Source organism: Rana temporaria, chromosome 1, assembly GCF_905171775.1.
Source record: "Rana temporaria chromosome 1, aRanTem1.1, whole genome shotgun sequence".
NCBI lineage: Eukaryota > Metazoa > Chordata > Amphibia > Anura > Ranidae > Rana > Rana temporaria.
In genome coordinates this window covers 378240908-378268590 of record NC_053489.1, presented here as the reverse complement: position 1 = coordinate 378268590, position 27683 = coordinate 378240908, and the positions used below count along the sequence as shown (strand labels likewise).

Sequence of the window (27683 nt, the reverse complement as noted above, 5' to 3'; positions counted from 1 at the left end):
CTGGGAATGGCCTATGTTTCTCTGAGAAGAACGACTACACTGTAAGGACTGCACATGACCGACTTTGATTCATTGACCCTTGACTCAATGAAGAATGCATCACTGGAAAGTGTTATGTCCCTCGTAAAGTTACTTCTGCATGCTGGCATACTCTGTCAGCAACCATCCATAGAAACCGTCCATAGCAACCAATCCATAGCAACCAGTCCATAGCAACCAGTCCATAGCAACCATCCATAGCAACCAGTCCATATCAACCCTCCATAGCAACCAGTCCATAGCAACCCTTCATGGCAACCAGTCCATAGCAACCGTCCATAGCAACTAGTCCATAGCAACCGTCCATAGCAACCAGTCCATAGCAACCATCCAAAGCAACCAGTCCATAGCAACCAGTCCATATCAACCATCCAAAGCAATCAAAGCAATCAGTCTATAGCAACCAGTCCATATCAACCAATCCATATCAACCAGTGCATAGCAATCTGTCCATAGTAACCCTCCATAGAACCAGTCCATAGCAACCATTCCATAGCAAACAGTCCATAGCAACCCTCCATAGCAACCAGTCCATATCAACCCTCCATAGCAACCAGTCCATAGCAACCCTTCATGGCAACCAGTCCATAGCAACCCTCCATAGCAACCAGTCCATAGCAACCAGTCCATAGCAACCAGACCAAAGCAACCCTCCATAGCAACCAGTCCATAGCAACCATCTAAGCAACCAGACCATAACAACCAGTCCATAGCAACCAACCATCCATAGCAACCAGTCCATAGCAACCCTCTATAGCAACCATTTCATAGCAACCAGTCCATAGCAACCATCCAAAGCAGCCAGTCCATAGCAACCAGTCCATAGCAACCCTCCATAGCAACCCGTTCATAGGAACCAGTCCATAGAAACCGTCCATAGCATCCAGTCCATTGCTATGGATGGTTGCTATGGACTGTTTGCTATGTTCTGGTTGCTATGGAGGGGTGATTTGGACTGGTTGCTATGGATGGTTGCTATGGACTGGTTGCAACCAGTCCAAATCACCCCTCCATAGCAACCAGTCCATAGCAACCAGTCCATAGCAACCATCCAAAGCAAATTAAAAAAACCTTAAGGTTGGCGCTGCGCTAAATAAATTAGTGATGAAAAATTGATAAATAGTGTTATGAAACAACAAAGAGGAAAAGTAGCCGCTAGCACTAAAATGTGTACAACAAATTAAAAAGCATAAATAGAAAAAACAGTGCAGCGCTATTAAGTGTTAGAGTACTTAAATGAAATTAAGTAAAAACAATGTGAACAAAAACTCTTTAGTAAAAAAGAAGTCCAGAAAAATAAATAGGTGATAAGGAAAGCAACAAAGTCCATATGAAAACCCCAAAAAAGTTGTCTCAATCCGGTGTGATTTCATCTATAAAGCATTCCTTAATTAACAAGATGTGATGAGATCTTGATTGCTGTGAAATAGTGTTCACCCATGCAACTCGTGAAGATAAGATTAACCGCTTACCAGAGATAAAGACTGTTTTCCACCAGTCTTATAGAGCCTATGGGAAGTCAGGTCTCCCAATACCTTTTCAGCAATAGTAAACCTCAGCTTTCAATCCGGGTGTCTTTAAACTTTGTAGAGGGTTCTTTACTGTAAGAACAGAAGCATGTGTAATTCCCTTCCACAGGCAGTGGTCTCAGCGGGGAGCATCGATAGTTTCAAAAAACTATTAGATAAGCACCTTTTTTCATAACTGATATACAGCTGTCATGTGACTCAGCTCTTTCACAGTTTATCAGCTTGGAAATACCAGCAGGAGGAGCTTCAAATTCTCTGCTGCTGGTCACGACCAATCAGCAACCAACCAAATTCACCTGTCTAACTGTGTGCGTTAAAAACAGAGGTTTAGTTGCACCCATTCCAGCGCTCCTTATTGTATAGACCAGTCAGGGGCAGTGACTTTTGTTTGTTGTATTTATGTCATTATGGTCAGGCAGCACACTGGCATCTTTGCTACACATGGAAGCAAAGATGCCAGTGTGCTGCCTGACCATAATGACATAAATACAACAAACAAAAGTCACTGCCCCTACCTATGACTGGTCTATACAATAAGGAGCGCTGGAATGGGTGCAACTAAACCTCTGTTTTTAACGCACACAGTTAGACAGGTGAATTTGGTTGGTTGCTGATTGGTCGTGACCAGCAGCAGAGAATTTGAAGCTCCTCCTGCTGGTATTTCCAAGCTGATAAACTGTGAAAGAGCTGAGTCACATGACAGCTGTATATCAGTTATGAAAAAAGGTGCTTATCTAATAGTTTTTTGAAACTATCGATGCTCCCCGCTGAGACCACTGCCTGTGGAAGGGAATTACACATGCTTCTGTTCTTACAGTAAAGAACCCTCTACAAAGTTTAAAGACACCCGGATTGAAAGCTGAGGTTTACTATTGCTGAAAAGGTATTGGGAGACCTGACTTCCCATAGGCTCTATAAGACTGGTGGAAAACAGTCTTTATCTCTGGTAAGCGGTTAATCTTATCTTCACGAGTTGCATGGGTGAACACTATTTCACAGCAATCAAGATCTCATCACATCTTGTTAATTAAGGAATGCTTTATAGATGAAATCACACCGGATTAAGACAACTTTTTTGGGGTTTTCATATGGACTTTGTTGCTTTCCTTATCACCTATTTATTTTTCTGGACTTCTTTTTTACTAAAGAGTTTTTGTTCACATTGTTTTTACTTAATTTCATTTAAGTACTCTAACACTTAATAGCGCTGCACTGTTTTTTCTATTTAACCATCCAAAGCAACCAGTCCATAGCAACCAGTCCATAGCAACCAATCCATAGCAACCGTCCAAAGCAACCAGTCCATAGCAACCACACCATAGCAACCCTCCATTGCAACCATCCATAGCAACCAGTCCATAGCAAGCCTCCATAGCAACCAGTCCATAGCAACAGTCCATAGCAACCTGTCCATTGCAACCATCCATAGCAACCAGTCCATAGCAACCCGTCCATAGCAACAAATCCATAGAAACCATCCAAAGGAATCAGTCCATAGCAACCCGTTCATAGCAACCAGTCCATAGCAGCCGTCCATTGCAACCAGTTCATTGCAACAGTCCATAGCAAACAGTCCATAGCAAACATCCATAGCAACCAGTCCATAGCAACCATCTAAGCAACCAGACCGTAACAACCAGTCCATAGAAACCATCCAACGCAACCAGTCCATAGCAACCCGTCCATAGCAACCCGTTCATAGGAACCAGTCCATAACAACCCTCCATAGCAACCAGTCCATATCAACCCTCCATAGCAACCAGTCCATAGCAACCCTCCATAGCAACCAGTCCATAGCAATCATCCATAGCAACCAGTCCATAGCAACCCTCCATAGCAACCAGGCCATAGCAAACAGTCCATAGCAACCAGACCAAAGCAACCCTCCATAGCAACCAGTCCATAGCAACCATCCATAGCAACCATCTAAGCAACCAGACCATAACAACCAGTCCATATCAACCAACCATCCATAGCAACCATTCCATAGCAACCAGTCCATAGCAACTGTCCATAGCAACCATACAAAGCAACCAGTCCAAAGCAACCAGTCCAAAGCAACCCTCCATAGCAACCAGTCCATATCAACCCTCCATAGCAACCAGTCCATAGCAACCAGTCCATAGCAACCAGTCCATAGCAACCCTCCATAGCAACCCGTTCATAGGAACCAGTCCATAGCAACCCTCCATAGCATCCAGTCCATAGCAACGAGTCCATAGCAACCTGTCCATTGCAACCATCCATAGCAACCAGTCCATAGCAACCCGTCCATAGCAACAAATCCATAGAAACCATCCAAAGGAATCAGTCCATAGCAACCCGTTCATAGCAACCAGTCCATAGCAGCCGTCCATTGCAACCAGTTCATTGCAACAGTCCATAGCAAACAGTCCATAGCAAACATCCATAGCAACCAGTCCATAGCAACCATCTAAGCAACCAGACCATAACAACCAGTCCTTAGAAACCATCCAACGCAACCAGTCCATAGCAACCCGTCCATAGCAACCCGTTCATAGGAACCAGTCCATAGAAACCGTCTATAGCAACCAGTCCATTGCAACCAGTCCATAGCAACCCTCCATAGCAACCATCCATAGCAACCAGTCCATATCACCCCTCCAGAGCAACCAGTTCATAGCAACCCTCCATAGCAACCAGTCCATAGCAACCATCCAAAGCAACCAGTCCATAACAACGAGTCCACAGCAACCCTCCATTGCATCCAGTCCATAGCAACCAGTCCATAGCAACCAGACCATAGCAACCCTCCTTTGCAACCATCCATAGCAACCCTCCATAGCAACCAGTCCATAGCAACCCGTCCATAGCATCCAGAGCAACCAGTTCATTGCAACCCGTCCATAGCAACCCTCCATAGCAACCAGTCCATAGCAACCAGTCCATAGCAACCAGTCCATAGCAACCAGTTCATAGCAACCGTCTATAGCAACCGTCTATAGCAACCGTCCATAGCAACCCGTCCATAGCAACCAGTCCATATTAATCAGTCCATAGCAAGCCTCCATAGCAACCAGTCCATAGCAACCTTCCAAAGCAACCAGTCCATAGCAACCATCCAAAGCAACCAGTCCATAGCAACCAGTCAATAGCAACCCTCCATAGCAACTAGTCCATAGCAACCAGTCCATAGCAACCAGTCCATAGCAACCAGTCCATAGCAACCAGTCCATAGCAACCAGTCCATAGCAACCAGTCCATAGCAACCAGTCCATAGCAACCAGTCCATAGCAACCAGTCCATAGCAACCCGTCCATAGCAACCCGTCCACTGCAACCCGTCCACTGCAACCATCCATAGCAACCAGTCCATAGCAACCCTCCATAGCAACCAGTCCATAGCAACCAATACATAGCAACCAGTCCATAGCAACCCTCCATAGCAACCCTCCTTACCAATACATAGCAACCAGTCCATAGCAACCAGTCCATAGCAACCCTTCATTGCATCCAGTCCATAGGAACCAGTCCATAGCAACCAGTCCTTAGCAACCCTGCATTGCAACCAGTCCATAGCAACCAGTCCATAGCAACCAGTCCATAGCAACCGTCCATAGCAACCAGTCCATAGCAACCGTCCAAGGCAACCAGTCCATAGCAACCCTCCATAGCAACCAGTCCATATCAACCATCCAAAGCAATCAAAGCAATCAGTCTATAGCAACCAGTCCATATCACCCAATCCATAGCAACCAGTCCATATCAACCAGTGCATAGCAACCCGTCCATAGTAACCCTCCATAGCAACCAGTCCATAGCAAAAAGTCCATAGCAACCCTCCATATAAATCGTCCATAGAAACCAGTCCATAGCAACCCTCCATTCCATCCAGTCCATAGCAACCAGACCATAGCAACCCTCCATAGCAAACAGTCCATAGCAACCAGTCCATAGCAACCAGTCCATAGCAACCATCTAAGCAACCAGACCATAACAACCATTCAATAGCAACCAACCATCCATAGCAACCAGTCCATAGCAACCCTCTATAGCAACCATTCCATAGCAACCAGTCCATAGCAACTGTCCATAGCAACCAGTCCTGATCAACCCTCCAAAGCAACCAGTCCATAGCAACCCTCCATAGCAACCAGTCCATAGCAAAAAGTCCATAGCAACCGTTCATAGCAACCAGTCCATAGCAACCATCCCAAGCAACCAGTCCATAGTAACCAGTCCATATCAACCAGTCCATAGCAACCAATCCATAGCAACCAGTCCATAGCAACCGTCCAAAGCAACCAGTCCATAGCAACCCTCCATTGCATCCAGTCCATAGCATCCAGTCCATAGCAACCAGTCCATAGCAACCAGACTATAGCAACCATCCATAGCAACCAGTCCATAGCAACCCGTCCATAGCAACCCGTCCATAGCAACCCGCCCATAGCAACAAATCCATAGAAACCATCCAAAGCAATCAGTCCATAGCAACCCGTTCATAGCAACCAGTCCATAGCAACCGTCCATTGCAACCAGTTCATTGCAACAGTCCATAGCAACCAGTCCATAGCAAACATCCATAGCAACCAGTCCATAGCAAACATCCATAGCAACCAGACCATAACAACCAGTCCATAGAAACCATCCAAAGCAACCAGTCCATAGCAACCAGTCCATTGCAACCAGTCCATAGCAACCCTCCATAGCAACCAGTCCATATCACCCCTCCAGAGCAACCAACCATAGCAACCAGTCCATAGCAACCAGTCCATAGCAACCCGTCCATTGCAACCATCAATAGCAACCAGTCCATCTCAACCAATCCATAGCAACCCTCCATTGCATCCAGTCCATAGCAATCAGTCCATAGCAACCAGACCATAGCAACCCTCCTTTGCAACCATCCATAGCAACCAGTCCATAGCAACCCATCCATAGCAACCCGTCCATAGCATCCATAGCAACCAGTTCATTGCAACAGTCCATAGCAACCCGTCCATTGCAACCATCCATAGCAACCAGTCCATAGCAACATGTCCATAGCAACCCGTCCATAGCAACCAGTCCATAGCAACCAGTCCATAGCAACCAGTCCATAGCAACCCTCCATAGCAACCAGTCCATAGCAACCAGTCCATAGCAACCGTCCATAGCAACCAGTCCATAGCAACAATCCATAGCAACAATCCATAGCAACCAGTCCATAGCAACCCTCCATAGCAACCGTCCATAGCATCAGTCCATAGCAACCCGTCCATATTAACCAATCCATAGCAACCAGTCCATAGCAACCCTCCATAGCAACCAGTCCATATCAACTAGTGCATAGCAACCCGTCCATAGCAACCAGTCCATAGCAACCCTCCATAGCAACCAGTCCATAGCAACCAATCCATAGCAACTAGTCCATAGCAACCGTCCAAAGCAACCAGTCCATAGCAACCCTCCATAGAAACCAGTCCATAGCAACCAATCCATAGCAACCAGTCCATAGCAACCGTCCAAAGCAACCAGTCCATAGCAACCAGTCCATAGCAACCAGTCCATAGCAACCAGACCATAGCAACCAGTCCATAGCAACCAGTCCACAGCAACCATCCATAGCAACCAGTCCATAGCAACCCGTCCATAGCAACCAGTCCATAGCAACCAGACCATAGCAACCAGACCATAGCAACCCTCCATTGCAACCATCCATAGCAACCAGTCCATAGCAACCCGTCCATAGAAACCATCCAAAGCATCCAGTCCATAGCAACCAGTCCATAGCAACCCTCCATAGCAACCAGTCCATAGCAACAGTCCTTAGAAACCAGTCCATAGCAACGAGTCCATAGCAACCTGTCCATTGCAACCATCCATAGCAACCAGTCCACAGCAACCCGTCCATAGCAACCCGCCCATAGCAACAAATCCATAGAAACCATCCAAAGCAATCAGTCCATAGCAACCAGTCCATAGCAACCAGTCCATAGCAACCCATCCACTGCAACCATCCATAGCAACCAGTCCATAGCAACCCTCCATAGCAACCAGTCCATAGCAACCAGTCCATAGCAACCCTCCATAGCAACCCTCCATAGCAACCCTCCATAGCAATACATAGCAACCAGTCCATAGCAACCAGTCCATAGCAACCCTTCATTGCATCCAGTCCATAGGAACCAGTCCATAGCAACCAGTCCTTAGCAACCCTGCATTGCAACCAGTCCATAGCAACCAGTCCATAGCAACCGTCCAAGGCAACCAGTCCATAGCAACCATCCATAGCAACCATCCATAGCAACCATCCATAGCAACCAGTCCATATCAACCATCCAAAGCAATCAAAGCAATCAGTCTATAGCAACCAGTCCATATCACCCAATCCATAGCAACCAGTCCATATCAACCAGTGCATAGCAACCCGTCCATAGTAACCCTCCATAGCAACCAGTCCATAGCAAAAAGTCCATAGCAACCGTTCATAGCAACCCTCCATATAAATCGTCCATAGAAACCAGTCCATAGCAACCCTCCATTGCATCCAGTCCATAGCAACCAGTCCATAGCAACCAGACCATAGCAACCCTCCATAGCAAACAGTCTATAGCAACCAGTCCTTAGCAACCGTCCATAGCAACCAGTCCATAGCAATCGTCCATAGCAACCAGTCCATAGCAACCCTCCATAGCAACCAGTCCATAGCAACCACCTAAGCAACCAGACCATAACAACCATTCCATAGCAACCAACCATCCATAGCAACCAGTCCATAGCAACCCTCTATAGCAACCATTCCATAGCAACCAGTCCATAGCAACTGTCCATAGCAACCATCAAAAGCAACCAGTCCATAGCAACCCTCCATAGCAACCAGTCCTGATCAACCCTCCATAGCAACCAGTCCATAGCAAAAAGTCCATAGCAACCGTTCATAGCAACCAGTCCATAGCAACCAGTCCATAGCAACCATCCCAAGCAACCAGTCCATAGTAACCAGTCCATATCAACCAGTCCATAGCAACCAATCCATAGCAACCAATCCATAGCAACCGTCCAAAGCAACCAGTCCATAGCAACCCTCCATTGCATCCAGTCCATAGCAACCAGTCCATAGCAACCAGACTATAGCAACCCTCCATTGCAACCATCCATAGCAACCAGTCCATAGCAACGAGTCCATAGCAACCTGTCCATTGCAACCATCCATAGCAACCAGTCCATAGCAACCCGTCCATAGCAACAAATCCATAGAAACCATCCAAAGCAATCAGTCCATAGCAACCCGTTCATAGCAACCAGTCCATAGCAACCAGTCCATATCACCCCTCCAGAGCAACCAGTTCATAGCAACCCTCCATAGCAATCAGTCCATAGCAACCAGTCCATAGCAACCCGTCCATAGCAACCCGTCCATAGCAACCCGTCCATAGCAACCCTCCATAGCAACCAGTCCATAGCAACCATCCAAAGCAACAAGTCCATAGCAACCATCCAAAGCAACCAGTCCATAGCATCCAGTCCATATCAACTAGTGCATAGCAACCCGTCCATAGCAACCAGTCCATAGCAACCCTCCATAGCAACCAGTCCAAAGCAACCAGTCCATAGCAACCAGTCCATAGAAACCAGTCCATAGCAACCAATCCATAGCAACCAGTTCATAGCAACCAGTCCATAGCAACCAGTCCATAGCAACCAGTCCATAGCAACCAGACCATAGCAACCCTCCATAGCAACCAGTCCATAGCAACCAGTCCATAGCAACCCGTCCACTGCAACCATCCATAGCAACCAGTCCATAGCAACCCGTCCATAGAAACCATCCAAAGCATCCAGTCCATAGCAACCAGTCCATAGCAACCAGACCATAGCAACCAGACCATAGCAACCCTCCATTGCAACCATCCATAGCAACCAGTCCATAGCAACCATCCAAAGCATCCAGTCCATAGCAACCAGTCCATAGCAACCAGACCATAGCAACCCTCCATAGCAACCAGTCCATAGCAACCAGTCCATAGCAACGAGTCCATAGCAACCTGTCCATTGCAACCATCCATAGCAACCAGTCCACAGCAACCCGTCCATAGCAACCCGCCCATAGCAACAAATCCATAGAAACCATCCAAAGCAATCAGTCCATAGCAACCCGTTCATAGCAACCAGTCCATAGCAACCGTCCATCGCAACCAGTTCATTGCAACAGTCCATAGCAACCAGTCCATAGCAAACATCCATAGCAACCAGTCCATAGCAAACATCCATAGCAACCAGTCCATAGAAACCATCTAAGCAACCAGATCATAACAACCAGTCCATAGAAACCATCCAAAGCAACCCGTCCATAGCAACCCGTTCATAGGAACCAGTCCATAGCAACCGTCTATAGCAACCAGTCCATTGCAACCAGTCCATTGCAACCAGTCCATGGCAACCATCCATAGCAACTAGTCCATATCACCCCTCCAGAGCAACCAGTTCATAGCAACCCTCCATAGCAATCAGTCCATAGCAACCAACCAAAGCAACCAGTCCATAGCAACCAGTCCATAGCAACCATCCAAAGCAACCAGTCCATAGCAACCAGTCTATATCAACGAGTGCATAGAAACCCGTCCATTGCAACCATCAATAGCAACCCGTCCATTGCAACCATCAATATCAACCAGTCCATCTCAACCAATCCATAGCAACCAGTCCATAGCAACAAGTCCATAGCAACCCTCCATTGCATCCAGTCCATAGCAATCAGTCCGTAGCAACCAGACCATAGCAACCCTCCTTTGCAACCATCCATAGCAACCCTCCATAGCAACCAGTTCATTGCAACAGTCCATAGCAACCCGTCCATTGCAACCATCCATAGCAACCAGTCCATAGCAACCAGTCCATAGCAACATGTCCATAGCAACATGTCCATAGCAACCAGTCCATAGCAAACAGTCCATAGCAACCAGTCCATAGCAACCGTCCATAGCAACCCCCCATAGCAACCAGTCCATAGCAACCAGTCCATAGCAACCATCCAAAGCAACCAGTCCATAGCAACCATCCAAAGCAACCAGTCCATAGCATCCAGTCCATATCAACTAGTGCATAGCAACCCGTCCATAGCAACCAGTCCATAGCAACCCTCCATAGCAACCAGTCCATAGCAACCAATCCATAGCAACTAGTCCATAGCAACCGTCCAAAGCAACCAGTCCATAGCAACCCTCCATAGCAACCAGTCCATAGCAACCAGACCATAGCAACCCGTCCACTGCAACCATCCATAGCAACCAGTCCATAGCAACCCGTCCATAGAAACCGTCCATAGCAACAATTCCATAGCAACCCGTTCATAGCAACCAGTCCATATCAACCGTCCATTGCACCCAGTCCATAGCAACCCTCCATAGCAACCCTCCATAGCAAACCAGTCCATAGCAACCATCCAAAGCAACCAGTCCATTGCAACCAGTGCATAGCAACCATCCAAAGCAACCAGTCCATAGCAACCAAACCATATCAACCAGTTCATAGCAACCAGTCCATAGCAACCCTCCATAGCAACCAGTCCATAGCAACCAATACATAGCAACCAGTCCATAGCAACCATCCATAGAAACCCTCCATAGCAATCCTACATAGCAATCGTCCATAGCAACCCTTCATTGCATCCAGTCCATAGGAACCAGTCCATAGCAACCCTGCAGTGCAACCAGTCTATAGCAACCAGTCCATAGCAACTGTCCATAGCAACCGTCCAAGGCAACCAGTCCATAGCAACCATCCATAGCAACCAGTCCATAGCAACCCTCCATAGCAACCAGTCCATAGCAACCAGTCCATAGCAACCAGTGCATAGCAACCAAACCATATCAACCAGTTCATAGCAACCAGTCCATAGCAACCCTCCATAGCAACCAGTCCATAGCAACCAATACATAGCAACCAGTCCATAGCAACCATCCATAGAAACCCTCCATAGCAACCCTACATAGCAATCGTCCATAGCAACCAGTCCATAGCAACCCTTCATTGCATCCAGTCCATAGCAACCAGTCCATAGCAACCAGTCCTTAGCAACCCTGCAGTGCAACCAGTCTATAGCAACCAGTCCATAGCAACTGTCCATAGCAACCAGTCCATAGCAACCGTCCAAGGCAACCAGTCCATAGCAACCATCCATAGCAACCAGTCCATATCAACCCTCCATAGCAACCAGTCCATAGCAACCAGTCCATAGCAACCAGTCCATAGCAACCATCCAAAGCAACCAGTCCATAGCAACCAGTTCATAACAACCAATCCATAGCAACCAGTCCATAGCAACACTCCATTGCAACAGTCCATAGCAACCAGTCCATAGCAACCAGTCCATAGCAACCAGTCCATAGCAACCAGTCATTGGCAACCCTCCATTGCATCCAGTCCATAGCAACCAGTCGATAGCAACCCTCCATAGCAACCATCCTGAAAAGGATTTTAAAAGCAATGTTTATATGCTGCTATTGTGTCACAAATTGCATTCAAAATGTCATGTAATTTTGCTACTGCTATGGAATCAGTTCAGCCTGGTTAGTTGAGGTAAGTTGTTAACTTGCTGGACAAAAGTGTTTGCAGAATTAGATTAGCAAGAAAGGATAGGCAGTTATGATTTATTGCCTATATTGTCCTATTGCCTTAGGACAGTGGTCACCAACCTTGTCCTGCAGGGCCCACTAACATGCCAGGTTTTATGTATTACCTTGAGGAAATGCAGTCTAAAATACTGCAGTCACTGAGCAGCAAATGATATCACCTGATATCATTTCAGTTATCTTGCAAACGTGGCCTGTTAGTGGGCCCTGCAGGACAATGTTGATGACCACTGCCTTAGGACATTCCCATTGCCCAATAGAGCTGATTCAGCAATTTCAACTATTTGCAAGGCATTCCATTTTTTTTGTCACATGCGAATGGCTCTCCTTTAACAGAATCATAATTTAAATCTGTTCTTAAAAAATGTTCATGGTACAGGATATGCAGCTGCTACATAGGGAGTGAATCAGGATTTAGATGTAAATAATAAATAAATAAAAAATAAATAAATAATAAATAATAAAATATAAAAATAATAATAAATAATAAATAAATAAAAAATATAAAATAAAAAATAAAATAACTAAAAAATAAATAATAAATAAATAATAAATAATAAATAAATAATAAATAAAAAAATAATAAATAAAAAATAAATAAATAATAAATAATAAAATATAAAATACATAAATAAATAAATAATAAAAAAAAATATAAAATAAATAATAAATATAAAATAAATAATAATAAATAATAATTAAATAATACAATAAGTAAAAAATAAATAAATAGTAAATAATAAATAAATATATAAAAATAAATAAATAAATAAATAATAAAAAATAATAATAAAATTAATAAATAATAAATAAAAATAAAAATAAATAAATAATAAATAATAAATAATAAAATATAAAATAAATAAATAAATACATAAATAAAAAAAATATAATAAATAATAAAATAAATAAATAATAAATAAATAAAAAATAAATAATAAATAAAAATAAATAAAAAATAAAATAAATAAAAAATAAATAAAAAATAAATAAATAAAATAATAAATAATAAATAATAAAATATAAAAAAAAAGACATAAAAAAATAAATAATAAATAAATAAAATATAAAATAAATAATAAATAAATAAATAATACATTTAATAAACTTTCTGGTATATTGGTACCTACCAGCTCAAACCCCACATTTATATGCCACCCAGTTTCAGGGTGGGTGGCTGTTATAGACTATAACTCATGTAGCTTTACTTTCCCCTGGATGAGAGAGACGCAGTTCTCCTGTGTCCTCTGTGAGGACACCACCGCTTTGCCCTTAGTAGAAAGTGCTCTCTCCATCAACAATCACTACTTCATGCTAGTCCCAGTCATTCTTCCAAGCAGAGGATGAGATAACACCTGCCTGCCTCACCTTCTCTCTGGCTCTAAAACTGAAAAAATGGACCACACTGCCTGCTTTCCACCTGACAGCGCTGAAGAGTCATCACAACAGAAGGTAATGATTCTAATTTCATATGTGCTTTCTTTATTGCTTTAATTGTGTGTTTATTCCTGTCTTCGCTTTGTAATAATGCTGTTGTTACAGCTAGCAGTACATTGTCATTTAATCACTTCCTTAATTTTTTTGCTAGAAAATTAGTCAGAGCCCCCAAACACTATATATATGTTTTTTTAGCAGACACCATAGGGAATAAAATGGCAGTCATTGCAACTTTTTATCTCGCACAGTATTTGCGCAATATTTTTTCAAACGCCTTCTGAAAAAAAACTTTCATGAATTAAAAAATAACACAACATTAAAGTTAGCCCAATTTTATTGCATAATGTGAAAGATGTTACGCTAAGTAAATAGATACCCAACATGTCACCCTACAAAATTGCACACGCTCGTGGAATGGCGCCAAACTTCAGTACTTCAGTACTTAATAATCCTCATGGGCGACTCTTTATTTTATTTTTTTTACTGGTTACTTGTTTTAGGAATATGTATGGCAGGTCCTCTTTACAGTGAGATATGGCTTTCCAGCCAAGGTGGCATAGTTTTTTTTAATGCAAAGGCCAGGCGTGAAGTCATAATATCGTGCACGGCCTCCGAATGATCATAGAGACTCCGGCGACCATCTGGTCCGCCAGAAATCTCTATGGTAGGCATTCGGGTCTGGCAGATGTGTTCCCTGACTCACCGATCACCGGAGGGTGGCGGGAGGGGGGACGTCCCCTTTTGCCACCTGTAAGAATGATCAAGTAGCGGAACAGCCGCTATGATCATTCTTACGGTGCACAGAATTGCCGGCTCTAAAAGACGAAGAAAGAATAATAAATAATTAATTAATTAAATAAAAAATAAATGATAAATAAATAAACAATAATAATAATAATAAATAAATATTAAATAAGAAATAAATAATCAATAATAAATAAATAAATAATAAATAATATATAATAAAAAATAATAAATAATAACATAAATAATAAATAAATAATAAATAATAAATCATAGCAACCCTCCATTGCAACCATCCATAGCAACCAGTCCATAGCAACCCTCCATAGCAACCAGTCCATAGCAACCCTCCATAGCAACCAGTCCATAGCAACCCGTCCATAGCAACCCGTCCATAGCAACCAGTCCATTGCGACAGTCCATAGCAACCCGTCCATAGCAACCCGTCCATAGCAACAAATCCATAGAAAACATCCAAAGAAACCAGTCCATAGCAACCAGTCCATAGCAACCCGTCCATAGCAACCCGTCCATAGCAACCCGTCCATAGCAACCAGTCCATTTTAACCAGTCCATAGCAACAGTCCATAGCAACCAGTCCATAGCAACCAGTCCATAGCAACCCGTCCATAGCAACCCGTCCATAGCAACCAGTCCATATTAACCAGTCAATAGCAATCCAGACCATAGCAACCGTCCATAGCAACCAGTCCATAGCAACCCGTTCATAGCAAACAGTCCATAGCAAACAGTCCATAGCAACCATCCATAGCAACCAGTCCATCGCAACCAGTCCATAGCAACCCTCCATAGCAACCCTCCATAGCAACCAGTCCATAGCAACCTTCCATAGCAACCAGTCCATAGCAATCCTCCATAGCAACCAGTCCATAGCAACCTGTCCATAGCAGTCCATAGCAACCAGTCCATAGCAACCCTCCATAGCAACCAGTCCATAGCAACCCGTCCATAGCAACCAGTCCAAAGCAACCAGTCCAAAGCAACCAGTCCAAAGCAACCAGTCCAAAGCAACCAGTCCAAAGCAACCAGTCCAAAGCAACCAGTCCATAGCAACCCTCCATAGCATCCAGTCCATAGCAAGCAGTCCATAGCAACCCTCCATAGCAACCAGTCCATAGCAACCCTCCATAGCAACCAGTCCATAGCAATCAGTCCATAGCAACCCTCTATAGCAACCAGTCCATAGCAACCAATCCATATTAACCAGACCATAGCGAGTGCGAGGAGGGGGTGTGGCCGGATGCAGGAGTGTGTGAGTGTGGCAGTGTGAACATGTGAAGACATCCACCTCCCCGCTCTCCCCCTACTATGCAATCAATACCATGGCTCCCGAATTCCATATGCCCGGCTTCTAGCTCCAAGATAGTGCTAAAATAGCACAGTACCTCCCCCGGTGCCTGGGCTTGAGTTTGCTTTGCTGGGTCTGCGTTACGCTGTGGGTCTCGCTCATCCATCGCCCCCTCCGCTGCCTGACGCCTGGCGCCGACGACGTTGGTCACGTGGTCCTCAGCGCTCAATCCGATTGGCTGGCTGTGGCTGCAGGAGAACCGCCGGGAGATCGGAGCCTCGCTGGCCCCCGTGTGTCGCGTGTGCTGCTGCAGGTGGATGACTGTCCATCGGGACCCTGGACTCTGGATTCCTGGAGCTGTGCCGTATCGTACGCGGGCGTGGAGGAAACAGGGGCCGGGAATGGGGCATCTGATAGCCGGGATCCTGGTGAGGTCTACATTCATGGAGTGAGTTTCCCCATTTTTTTTTTTCAGCGCAGCACGGCATCAGTACAGTATAGTACTGACCAGGGAGACTCGGATAGAAGACCCTCAGGTGGACTACACTCCCAGGTATATAAGATTACACTAAATGGCAATGTAAAACTTGCTTATCCTCACTTCTGTGACAGCATTGCAACATTGCAATATTGCAGCAAATGAACTTATGAACCTATGACTTGACCTGATATGACCTGATATACTTGCTTTAGAACGGCTCGAATCACTTTAACGTGCTGGACTTTAAATTGCTTGCTCTATCTTGCTCTGCCTTACTATACTTACTGATGAGTTTTTTATTTTTTATTTTGTGGAACTTGACCCCACAGGACTTTGCGGGCTATTGCCTGGCTTGGCTTTATTCAGTTTTTTTTTTTTTTTTTTTTTCTTCTCTCCTCCGCCTCTCTGAATTAGCTGTTGCTATATTGCTGTATTGTCTCTTGCCTAGGCGATTGGTTAGCGGAGACAGGGATAGCAATAGTACACTCGGGTCACATGTGTAATCGCGCTATATCACACGTAAAATTACCGAATTAATTAATAAATAGGTAATAGTCCAATGTTTACCATGTCCAAAAGTGCACCTTGTGTAGACGGGGCCCCTGTCACAAGATCCACCAAGGACAAAGATAAGGACAAGGACAAGGAGAGAGGCAGCCAAGCAGCGGCGGCCAAACTTGACCGATTTTTCCACCCCCCAAAATCTAATACTTACTCCCCAGGTAAGGGGGGGACTGCACTGGCTGCAGTGCATCCTAAGGGGGCGCCAGCTCCAACAGCTGATAGGCGCAGTTTGGGGTCAGGATCAACAGGGCCCTCTAGGACACCTAATGTAGCCAATTCATCCGGCCCTAAAACTCAACCTAATAAAGGCCCTGGCGGGGGGAGAAGCGAGAGTGGGGCAATAGCAGCTGAAGAGACCACCTCAGGATCTAACGTAAATGAGGAGCTGGATTTACCCCAGGAGTCCACATTAAAAGGCGCTAAGTCTCATAAAATAATCATGGCAACTGGTGCAAGAGTCAGCGAGGGCGAACCCACATTGAAAGACCTCCCTACATGCAATAAACGCATGCAAGGACTCAATAACTGGTTTAGAGACTCAGCTGAATGGTATTAAGGAGGACCTAAGCTCAATGGGGGACAAACTGAGTAAGACCATGGAAAGAACCACCACTCTAGAAGAAAGAGTAAGCACGGTTGAGGATGATTTATTTCCGCTTAAGCAAGAAATTTTAGAGTTAAAAAAACAAATGGACATGCAAGGGGCCAAGATTGATGACTTGGAAAACAGAAGTCGTAGAAACAATGTTCGTATTATTGGTATTCCGGAGAGAAGCGAGGGCACTAATCCTATTGAATTCCTTGAGGGCTGGTTGAGGGAGACTTTTGGGGCTACAACTTTTTCATCTTTTTTTGGCATCGAACGTGCCCATCGAGTCCCCTTTAAACCACGCCCGCCCAGTGAGCGCCCCAGACCACTCCTCGTTAAAATATTCAATTATATAGATAAAGTTACCCTACTCCGTAAGGCCAGAGAAAAAGGGGAAATTTTGTATAACGGGGTCAAAGTTTCATTTTATCAGGACTTTTCTCCCGATTTGCAGAGGCGCAGAGCCGAATTTACTTCAATTAAACGAATCCTTCAAAAACACAATCTTCCGTATGCCCTGCTTTATCCAGCCCGCCTACGAGTTTCTGCTCTAGGGGGCACTTTATTTTTTGATTCACCGGAAAGTACAGCGAACTGGATTGAGGACAACAAGCGAGATCTTTGAAAGTTTTATGCAAGACTTACGAGCCCCGGGACTTTTTGCCCTTTTTTTTTTTTTTTGTTTTTTTTGTTTTTTGGGCTAGGCTATTTATGACACAGATTTAATATGTTTATATGTTCACGAAATTGGTAAACACCGGTAAACACGGTAGCACGGAAATGTGCCGAACACTATTTTTTTTTTTTTTTTAAAACATAAGGAATCACTCCCACTATATTATATAATAGCACTAAAGTACACATATTGGGGAGAAGAGAAAGTAAGTGGCACTACATGGTAGCTGGAGTGGGGGGGGGGGGGCGGGGTGGAGGGGAGGTGGGAGGGAGGTAGGGCTGTGATTTGTATTAAGAGGTATGACTGGTTTACTAAGGGTGAGTAATATGGAGGCCACAGGTAGCACCCCTAGGGGTGGCCCAGGAGGGCCAAGGGTGGGAGGGTTGAGTGGAATGGGTAGGGATGGGAGGGGGGGATTCTGCGGGGGGAGGGTGGGAGGGGTGGGAAGGGTGGGGGAGGGGAAGACGGGTCGCACAATACCACTAAATATTTGACAAACACTAGCAATATCTGCATATTTTTACTTGATTTGTGTTTTATTGGGTTTCGTGTTTTCTTCTTTTTAAGGTATGATGATATGGGTTATGGCTTATTGGGATTTTTCTCCTATAGGAGAGGAAGAGGGGAGAGGAACCAAAAAGTGTACCCGGGGGAGTTTCTCTTATATAATATGTATCCTATTCCCAGATGTCTATGCACCCCGAGGTGTTACTTATTGGGCCCCGTTTTAGTATATAGAAAGTCGAAAGCCGCTCAGGTTTGGGCCCTCCTTTGTCCCTCCCGTTGTCAGGTCGCCCTGATTTTTCTAGATGTCCCAGACCTAAAGTGGGCGAAGTTGAGGTCCTACACACTTTATGATTGTGTCAAATTTTTTTTTTTTTTTTCCCTGTTTCTCTCTGGAGATTCCCCTTGTGGTAGGACAAAGAGAACAACAGATCGGCCATTATCAAATTCAACCATAGGATATGGTAGATAAAACGTTCAGTATAAAATCCTTGAACGTGCGTGGAATGAGGGACTCTATTAAGAGAGCGAATATTTTAGACATGTTGGGTGCGAGAGGAGAAGGCCTGCTCTGCCTGCAGGAGACGCACTTAACCGTAAAAACAGCTGCTCGGATGTGCGGTTCTAAATTCCAGTCTATATATCACTCTTATCACACATCCTATTCTAGGGGTGTGAGTATACTGGTGGGAAGAGGACTGGCATTCTCCTGCAGAGAGAGCATGATAGACGATCAGGGGAGGTTTGTATTTTTATCTTGCCTGATCGAAAATAAACCATTTGTGATAGCCAGTGTTTATATCCCCCCCCCATTTAAATTTGAAGTGTTACACAAACTGGTTGAGTACACACTTGATAAACCTGGGATTCCGGTACTCATTATAGGAGACTTTAACGAAGCTCTAGATAGGACTCAGGATAGGTTCCCGCCAGGAAACAGACCTAAAATAAAAGGAGAAGACAGATTAGCTCTCTTTCTGGATGAAGTTGGACTATGTGACATTTGGCGTAGACGTTATCCTTTTGAACGCCAATATTCCTGTTTTTCAAAGACTCATTATACTTTATCTAGAATAGATATGGCGTTGGGTAACGACGAGGCAGTAACACTGGTATCTAACATAGAATATGGCCCAAGAGAAATCTCTGATCACTCACCGATTGAGTTGACAATAAAAACCAGGAGTAAATGGTACCCCAATGAATGGAAAATTAGTCCTCACTGGCTTGAGCTAATCAGTGAACATAGCACGGTGATATCTGCTCTAAAAGAATTTTTACAGATAAACGTGGGAACTGCCTCAGTGGGGGTGGTATGGGACACCCTAAAAGCTCACTTACGAGGTCTCCTGATTCAAAAGATAGCAGGGATTAAGAGGAGGGACAGGGAAGGAGAGAGCATGATAAGGAGTCAGGTGATCCAGGCAGAGAAGAGATATGTTGAAGCCCCAACCCCGCATAGTTTAAAAGAGTGGTTAGAAAAACAACAGATATACAAAATGACTACATTAAAAAAAACAGAGGGAAAACGAATATCTCAGAGACAGAATCAGTTTGGAGAGGGAGAGCGAGTGGGGCGTCTATTATCCCTGCTTATTAGAACTAATTCCCCCCCATCTACTGTCACAGCAGTCACGTCAGTAAGAGGGGTAATCTCCACCGATAAAACTGTGATATTAAACACTTTCAGAGAATACTATGTATCCCTGTATAGTTCCAAGAGAAGGGAGGGGACCGAAGGACCGGGAAATTTTTTCCTGGGAATGTCCGTTCCGGCATTGTCTGAGGAAGATAATATGGATATGGAGGCTCCAATTACTATATCAGAACTAAAACAGGCAGTAGCGGGGATGTCAACTCAAAAGTCACCTGGCCCAGATGGGCTGCCCATAGAGATTTATAAAAGATACGGGGATATTTTGTTACCAGAACTTCTTAAAACACTAAATTGGGCACTGACTCATGGCTCACTCCCAACATCAATGTTAGAAGCCACTATTATTGTCCTACATAAAGAGGGGAAGGATCCAACTGAGGCCTCATCTTATCGGCCCATTTCACTACTATGCACGGACGCTAAGATCCTGGCTAAAGTCTTAGCAACCCGGCTAAATCGGAATATTCAAAGGCTTATACACTCTGATCAATCTGGCTTCATCCCAAATAGGTCAACCAGTATTAATATCAGGAGAACGTTCCTGAATATGCAAATTCCAACAGAAGGGGGGGGCTCCAGAGCGATCCTAGCCTTGGATGCCGCTAAGGCTTTCGACAGTTTGGAATGGGATTACCTATGGCAGGCCTTAGAGAAATTTGGGTTTGGCCCTAGGTTTATCGGTTGGGTGAAGCTACTATATAATCAGCCAAGAGCTAGAATCAAAATTAACAGTGAACTATGCGCAGCTTTTCAGTTAGAGAGAGGAACTCGACAAGGTTGTCCCCTCTCCCCCCTTCTGTTCGCATTGGCGATGGAACCATTGGCCATCAAGATCAGAGATTCAGAAGCTATACGGGGGTTCCGCAGATCAACCATAGAGGATAAGATCGCATTGTATGCCGACGATGTCCTGTTTTTTTTGGGAGACACCGGAGCATCATTAAAGAACGTGATTAAAACGGTGGGCGAGTTCGGGTTATGCTCCGGGTTGGTTATTAATTGGGAAAAGTCAACATTATTGCCAATTGATTCCCCTGGTGCCCATATATCCCACGATGTTCCTCAGCTAAAAGTAGAACCAAAGATGAAATATCTTGGAATATGGATCACGCGGGACATCAATAGCTTTGTTCCAAATAACTTAGTCCCCCTTCTGGATAAATGGGAATATAAAAGAGACATCTGGTGTAAGTTACCATTATCAATAGCGGGGCGATGCAATTTAATAAAGATGTTGTGGTTGCCCCAGCTTCTTTACATACTCCACAACTCCCCAGTTTGGATAGACCAAAAATGGTTTAAAAGGATAGAATCCATCTTTAGAGATTTAATCTGGAAGAAGGGACAAGCCCGGATTTGGATCCAGACCATGCAGTTACCAGTTAAGGAGGGTGGAATGGCAGTTCCACACCGAAAACATACTTCCTAGCTTCACAGCTACAACATGTTGCGAACTGTGGATTGGAGGGAGAAGGGAACCTTGGAGCATTGATGCTAACAGGGGCACCACATAGGACAATACTGGAGGCACTTGAGGCCGGTTTGCTTTTTTATAAATGTCCAACTATAAAACTCATTCTTAAAGTATGGCGAATAATAAAAATACTGTTGGGCTATGAGGGAATAACAATGTTTGCCCCCCTTTGGTCCAACAAAAATTTAAAGGAATTAAAAGACATTGAGAAATGTAAGGAATGGGAGCGACAGGGGATAAACCGTTTAAGTCAACTATATGAGGGAGAACATATGAAATCGTTCGCAGACCTGCGACAGGAATTTAATATAGCAAACAAAACATTTTACAAATACCTCCAGATCCGGCATGGCATCCAAGCCCAGTTTGGGTCACAGCCCATTGTATGGTCCTCGGCCCCTACTCTCCTGAAAATAACATCTTTAAAAACAACTAAAGGCCTGATCTCCGAACTATATTCTAAAATAGGAGCTAGAACAATAAGCAGGGCAGGTCCTATTAAGAGCAGGATAGGATGGGAGAGAGACTTAGGGCAAATGACTACGGAACAGTGGAGTGCGATCTTGAGGAGGGGGGTATTGGTGTCGATCTCTCCATCCCAGAAAGTGTCACACCTGTTCCTCTTACATAGAGTATACTACACTCCCAGGAGAATGTTTAATCTTGGGTGGAGAAGAACTGACGAATGTCCAAGGTGCAGAGCGACAGGCAACCTTATCCACATGATGTGGAAATGCCCTAAACTATTTAGATATTGGGAGGAGGTGATAGATACAATAAATAAAGTTTTTAAAACTAATTTGGAAACCGAGTCAAAGACATGTCTACTGGGCAGTATTGTCGAGGATAGAGTGCCTGCTGGGACCCTTGAGGTGGTGCTGAGATGCCTTTTTCAGGCAAGGAAGTTAATTGCGTTGAGGTGTCAGGCCCAGACTCCACCCACTGTTAAATCATGGGTTGAGACCATTAATACAATGATCTGGAGCGAGAGAGTGACACTCATTAGACAGGGCAATTATAGAAAGTTTGTCAGGATGTGGAAACCTTGGCTAGACAGTATAGGATGCTCTATATAAGAAAAGGATTTTTCTCAAATTCAATTTAAACTAATATATGTTCTTAACCCGTTAAAGGACGCCCCTCTATGGAGAGGATCTACCCAATAAAGTAAATTAAACTAATTTAAAAACTGATATAGGGTGCGACGGGAGGGTGGAGGGGTGGGTGAGGGGTGGAGGGGTGGGGAGGGTAGACACTAGGGAAGCAAATTCGGAATTTAGGTGGCCTTTTTCTATCTAACTATAATGACTCAGGGGCAGGGGGAGGGTGTGGGGTGAAAAGGTTTGTTCGTGTATGCAATATGTCAAGTGTTTGCGCCCTGGCGTACTGATTCATGTAATTTATACATTTAAACAATAATAAAAATGTTATGATTAAAAAAAAAAAACAGACCATAGCAACCAGACCATAGCAACGGTCCATAGCAACCAGTCCATAGCAACCAGTCCATAGCAACCAGTCCATAGCAACCAGTCAATAGGAACCCTCTATAGCAACCAGTCAATAGCAACCAGTCCATAGCAACCAGTCCATAGAAACCCGTCCATAGCAACCCATCCATAGCAACCCATCCATAGCAACCAGTCCATAGCAACCCTCCATAGCAACCAGTCAATAGCAACCAGTCCATAGAAACCATGCAAAGCAACCAGTCCATAGAAACCAGTCCATACAAACCCTCCATAGCAACCAGTCCATAGAAACCATCCAAAGCAACCAGTCTATAGCAACCAGTCCATAGCAACCCTCCATAGCAACACACAACCAGAAAATATGCAACAAATGCCAATTGCCAATTGGCAACAAATGCCAATTTTAACTTGAAGAAGCAATACATCACCAGAAGATATGCGACAAATGCCGATTTCAACTTGAAGCAGAAGCAATACATCACCAGGAAATACCATAATTGATCCTGCTTTCAGAAAACGTCACTTGCAACATTAAATAAGTTACATGAAAATGAAGCAGCAGATTAACTCATAACCCATGAGATGCAATGTGCCTTCAAAATAAGAATGAAATACAGACTTGTGTCATGCGGGAATGCAGTCAACCAGTGGACAACAGCTACATGCACTTGCCATGAATTCATTAAAGTTTGGCCAATTTTTGTGTGCGCGATGTGTCATCGCACCCTTTTCCCTAACCAAGTGAAACATTGCATTCACAGCAATTACAAGAAGAATCTACACACTGTTGCTTCCTGTTTGACAGGGAACTATGTCCATGTGTGCAACAATCACTGTCAAGGCCCTGAACAATGCACTGTACCAGATGAAAGGACCAAAGAATGGATTTGTCACAACTGTGATTCACATTTAAAAGCAGGACACAAATCATCCATCGCTGTGACTAACAACATGGAGCTGGCGCCCATTCCTTCAGAGCTCTGTGATTTAAATGTGCTGAAAAAACAACTTTTGGCCAAAATACTGCCATTTTCCAAAATCATCACACTTCCCAAAGGTCGACAGGCAGCTAAACACGGCGCTGTAGTGTGTGTGCCAACCGAGGTGGAAACCACGGTCTACCAAGATCGCACAGCACATCCCAGTTACACAGAGTGAAGCTGGAAAGACGTCTGACTTACAAAGGCCACCAGCTGTGCCACAATATCAACATGAGAAATGTAGTAGCAGGTCTTTCAAAACTCATTGACACACACCCCGACTACAGTGACATTTCAATCAGAGTGGATGAGACAATCGCTGATGATTATAATGATGATGATGATGATGATGATGATGATGATGATGATGATGATGATGATACTAATAATGATGGGTTGAAACTCGACAGTTGTGATGAAACTCAAATGATGGAGATACTTGAACGCATCGAAAATTGTGATCCATCAGAGGTACAGTTTGCATGTTTACCGGCTGCTATTGAGCAACAGAAAGGCCATGACCAACGCAACCTCCCAATGCAGAGGATGAGAAGGATGCACTAAGACCTGGAATTGGCCGAGACAGCTGTTTGCAGCCATCTGACCAAGGAAGCACGGTGATGGAATATTCAGCATTGCACCTGCACAAGTTAACACACCTGTCAGCTTCTTTAAAGTTCCTAGGCTTGAGGCAATGACTTTCCCTGTTCAGTTCCCTACTGGACAGAATACATTGGACCAGGCAAGACAAGTCAAACTGTCCCCGAGCATGTATTTCAATGCAAGGTTTTTTTGTGTTGATACTCGTTATGCAAGAGACACAAGCTACCTCTTCTTTGTGCAGTCTTTCACAGAAACACATATGGCCAAAAGCAGCATGTCCATCCAGTTAAGGAAAGGAACACCCAATACCAGGGGTGGGCCGAAAAAATCCAACAAGTTTAAGAGGTTGGTGCGAAACCGAAATGCCACTATGTTCATGCAACCACTGAGAGGGGACTCCAGCTTACTGGGATAAAAATCGGAAGCTAGCCATGATCAGACAATTGGGTAAGCTGACATTTTTTCTTACCTGCGGCAGAATTCAGATGGCCAGAGGTATTTGCTTAATAATCCAAAAGTGCAGCTTGAAGACATGTCACAGCTACTTGCACAGTGTGATATGACTCTGAATCAGTACAACTCGTACAGTGAGGCATTGACCTCCTCAAGCGTGATTCTAATGAAGCGTGATGTCAAGGACTGCTGGGTTGAACAACTACAATCCACATTTGCTAACGGAGTATACACGTCACAAACATTGCGCTTACTGTGAAGGCCCCACAAATGTGTCCTGATTTCCTACGGAAAATGTACAGAAACCTTAAGCGGACACAAGCTCAGACATTCTACTTAGTTTGTGACTGGTGCACTAAAAACGCGTGCGTGGCCTAAATCCTGGTGGCGCGGAGACAGGCAAATCACAAAGCAACAAAGATATTCTCTAAACTTACCAGACTACGTGAGGAAGCAGACATATCCATGCCAAGTGTTTTATTAACTCCATTTACAGGAACAGCATCTTTAAACCTTTCAGGCAAGACTTTGCATTCTCTGCTGAAGTTGCCAAGTAGCTTGAAGCCACCCACCAAGGACTCGGAAATCTCATAGATGAAGTAAGGGCACAGCTGTCAAATGCGGATATCATTGTAATTGACGAGGTGTCAATGATTTCAAAGCCCCTGTTTGCATTCATCAACTGGAGATTACAGCAAATCAAAAGCAGTAAGAAAACTTTTGGTGGTATGTCAGTACTAGCAGTAGGAGACTTTTACCAGGTCCCCCCGCTGGGAAAAGTAAGCCACTCTGCGTGTTTGAGGAAAATACCAATGACGTCTAGAAACACTACTTTTAGATGATCACGCTGACAGAGATCATGCGACAGGATTTTATTTGTTGAGCTTTTGAATAGAATCAGAGTCTAGCAGAAGAATGACACCTTAAGCAATGATGGCAAAGCTCTGCTTGCTCAGGCTTTGACAGGTCCCACCCACTGCCCTGATGATGTGCTGCACATCTTTACCACCAACAAAGAGGTTCACAAACATAATGCCGCAACTGTGTCTGTTCTCCATTCAAACGTCACCAACATATATGCAGAAGTTTACAGAAAAGACCCTAAAACAGGAGTGATGCTGAGGCAACACCAACCTTTCAAAGGACACAAAGACAATCTGATTGACACACTGCAAGCAGCTGAAGGTGCACGTATCATGATCAGAATAAACATTGATGTTGGATGACGGGCTTGTTACGGGACATTTGGCAAGATTGCAAGAATAATTCTCCAGACTGAGAATTGCTGCTACTACGGTAAACAAGATTGGGCTTGTGCTTGACAATCCAAATGCAGGACAGAGATACCGTAACGTAACTTGTCGTCTTGTGATGCTGACAACTTGGTGTACATAGAAAGGGTAGAGGAAAACCTAAGACAGAAAGGAGTTGTTCGCAGGGGATGTCGATACAGTCGGCAGTGGTCTCATTGAAACGGGTCTTCCAACCTGGGAATGGCCTATGTTTCTCTGAGAAGAACGACTACACTGTCATGACCACATGACCGACTTTGATTAGAAGAATTTCTTTGCTGATCCCGAAATCACAGCCTCCCTTGACTCAATGAAGAATGCATCACTGGAAAGTGTTATGTCCCTCGTAAAGTTACTTCTGCATACTGGCATACTCTGTCAGCAACCATCCATAGAAACCGTCCATAGCAACCAATCCATAGCAACCAGTCCATAGCAACCCTCCATAGCAACCATCCATAGCAACCAGTCCATATCAACCCTCCATAGCGACCAGTCCATAGCAACCCTTCATGGCAACCAGTCCATAGCAACCGTCCATAGCAACTAGTCCATAGCAACCATCCAAAGCAACCAGTCCATATCAACCATCCAAAGCAATCAAAGCAATCAGTCTATAGCAACCAGTCCATATCATCCAATCCATAGAACCAGTCCATATCAACCAGTGCATAGCAACCTGTCCATAGTAACCCTCCATAGCAACCAGTCCATAGCAACCAGTCCATAGCAACCAGTCATAGCAACCCTCCATATAAATCGTCCATAGAAACCAGTCTATAGCAACCAGTCCATAGCAACCCTCCATTGCATCCAGTCCATAGCAACCAGTCCATAGCAACCCTCCATAGCAACCAGTCCATAGCAATCGTCCATAGCAAACAGTCCATAGCAACTGTCCATAGCAACCATACAAAGCAACCCTCCATAGCAACCATCTAAGCAAACAGACCATAACAACCAGTCCATAGCAACCAACCATCCATAGCAACCAGTCCATAGCAACCCTCTATAGCAACCATTCCATAGCAACCAGTCCATAGCAACCGTCCAAAGCAACCAGTCCATAGCAACCCTCCATAGAAACCAGTCCATAGCAACCAATCCATAGCAACCAGTCCATAGCAACCGTCCATAGCAACCAGTCCATAGCAACCAGTCCATAGCAACCCTTCATTGCATCCAGTCCATAGGAACCAGTCCATAGCAACCAGTCCTTAGCAACCCTCCATTGCAACCAGTCCATAGCAACCAGTCCATAGCAACCGTCCAAGGCAACCAGTCCATAGCAACCAGTCCATAGC

At 44.4% G+C, this 27683-nt stretch overlaps 1 long non-coding RNA gene across 1 annotated transcript; it reads right to left on the bottom strand.

Annotated features, from left to right (window-relative positions):
• LOC120911263 lies at positions 1 to 26834 on the bottom strand. Its single transcript, XR_005742056.1, has 3 exons — positions 26624 to 26834; positions 13513 to 13515; positions 1 to 48 (listed from the first exon to the last, which is right to left on the bottom strand). It is a non-coding gene; the product is annotated as an uncharacterized LOC120911263 (long non-coding RNA).
• Positions 26835 to 27683: the final 849 nt, after the last annotated feature.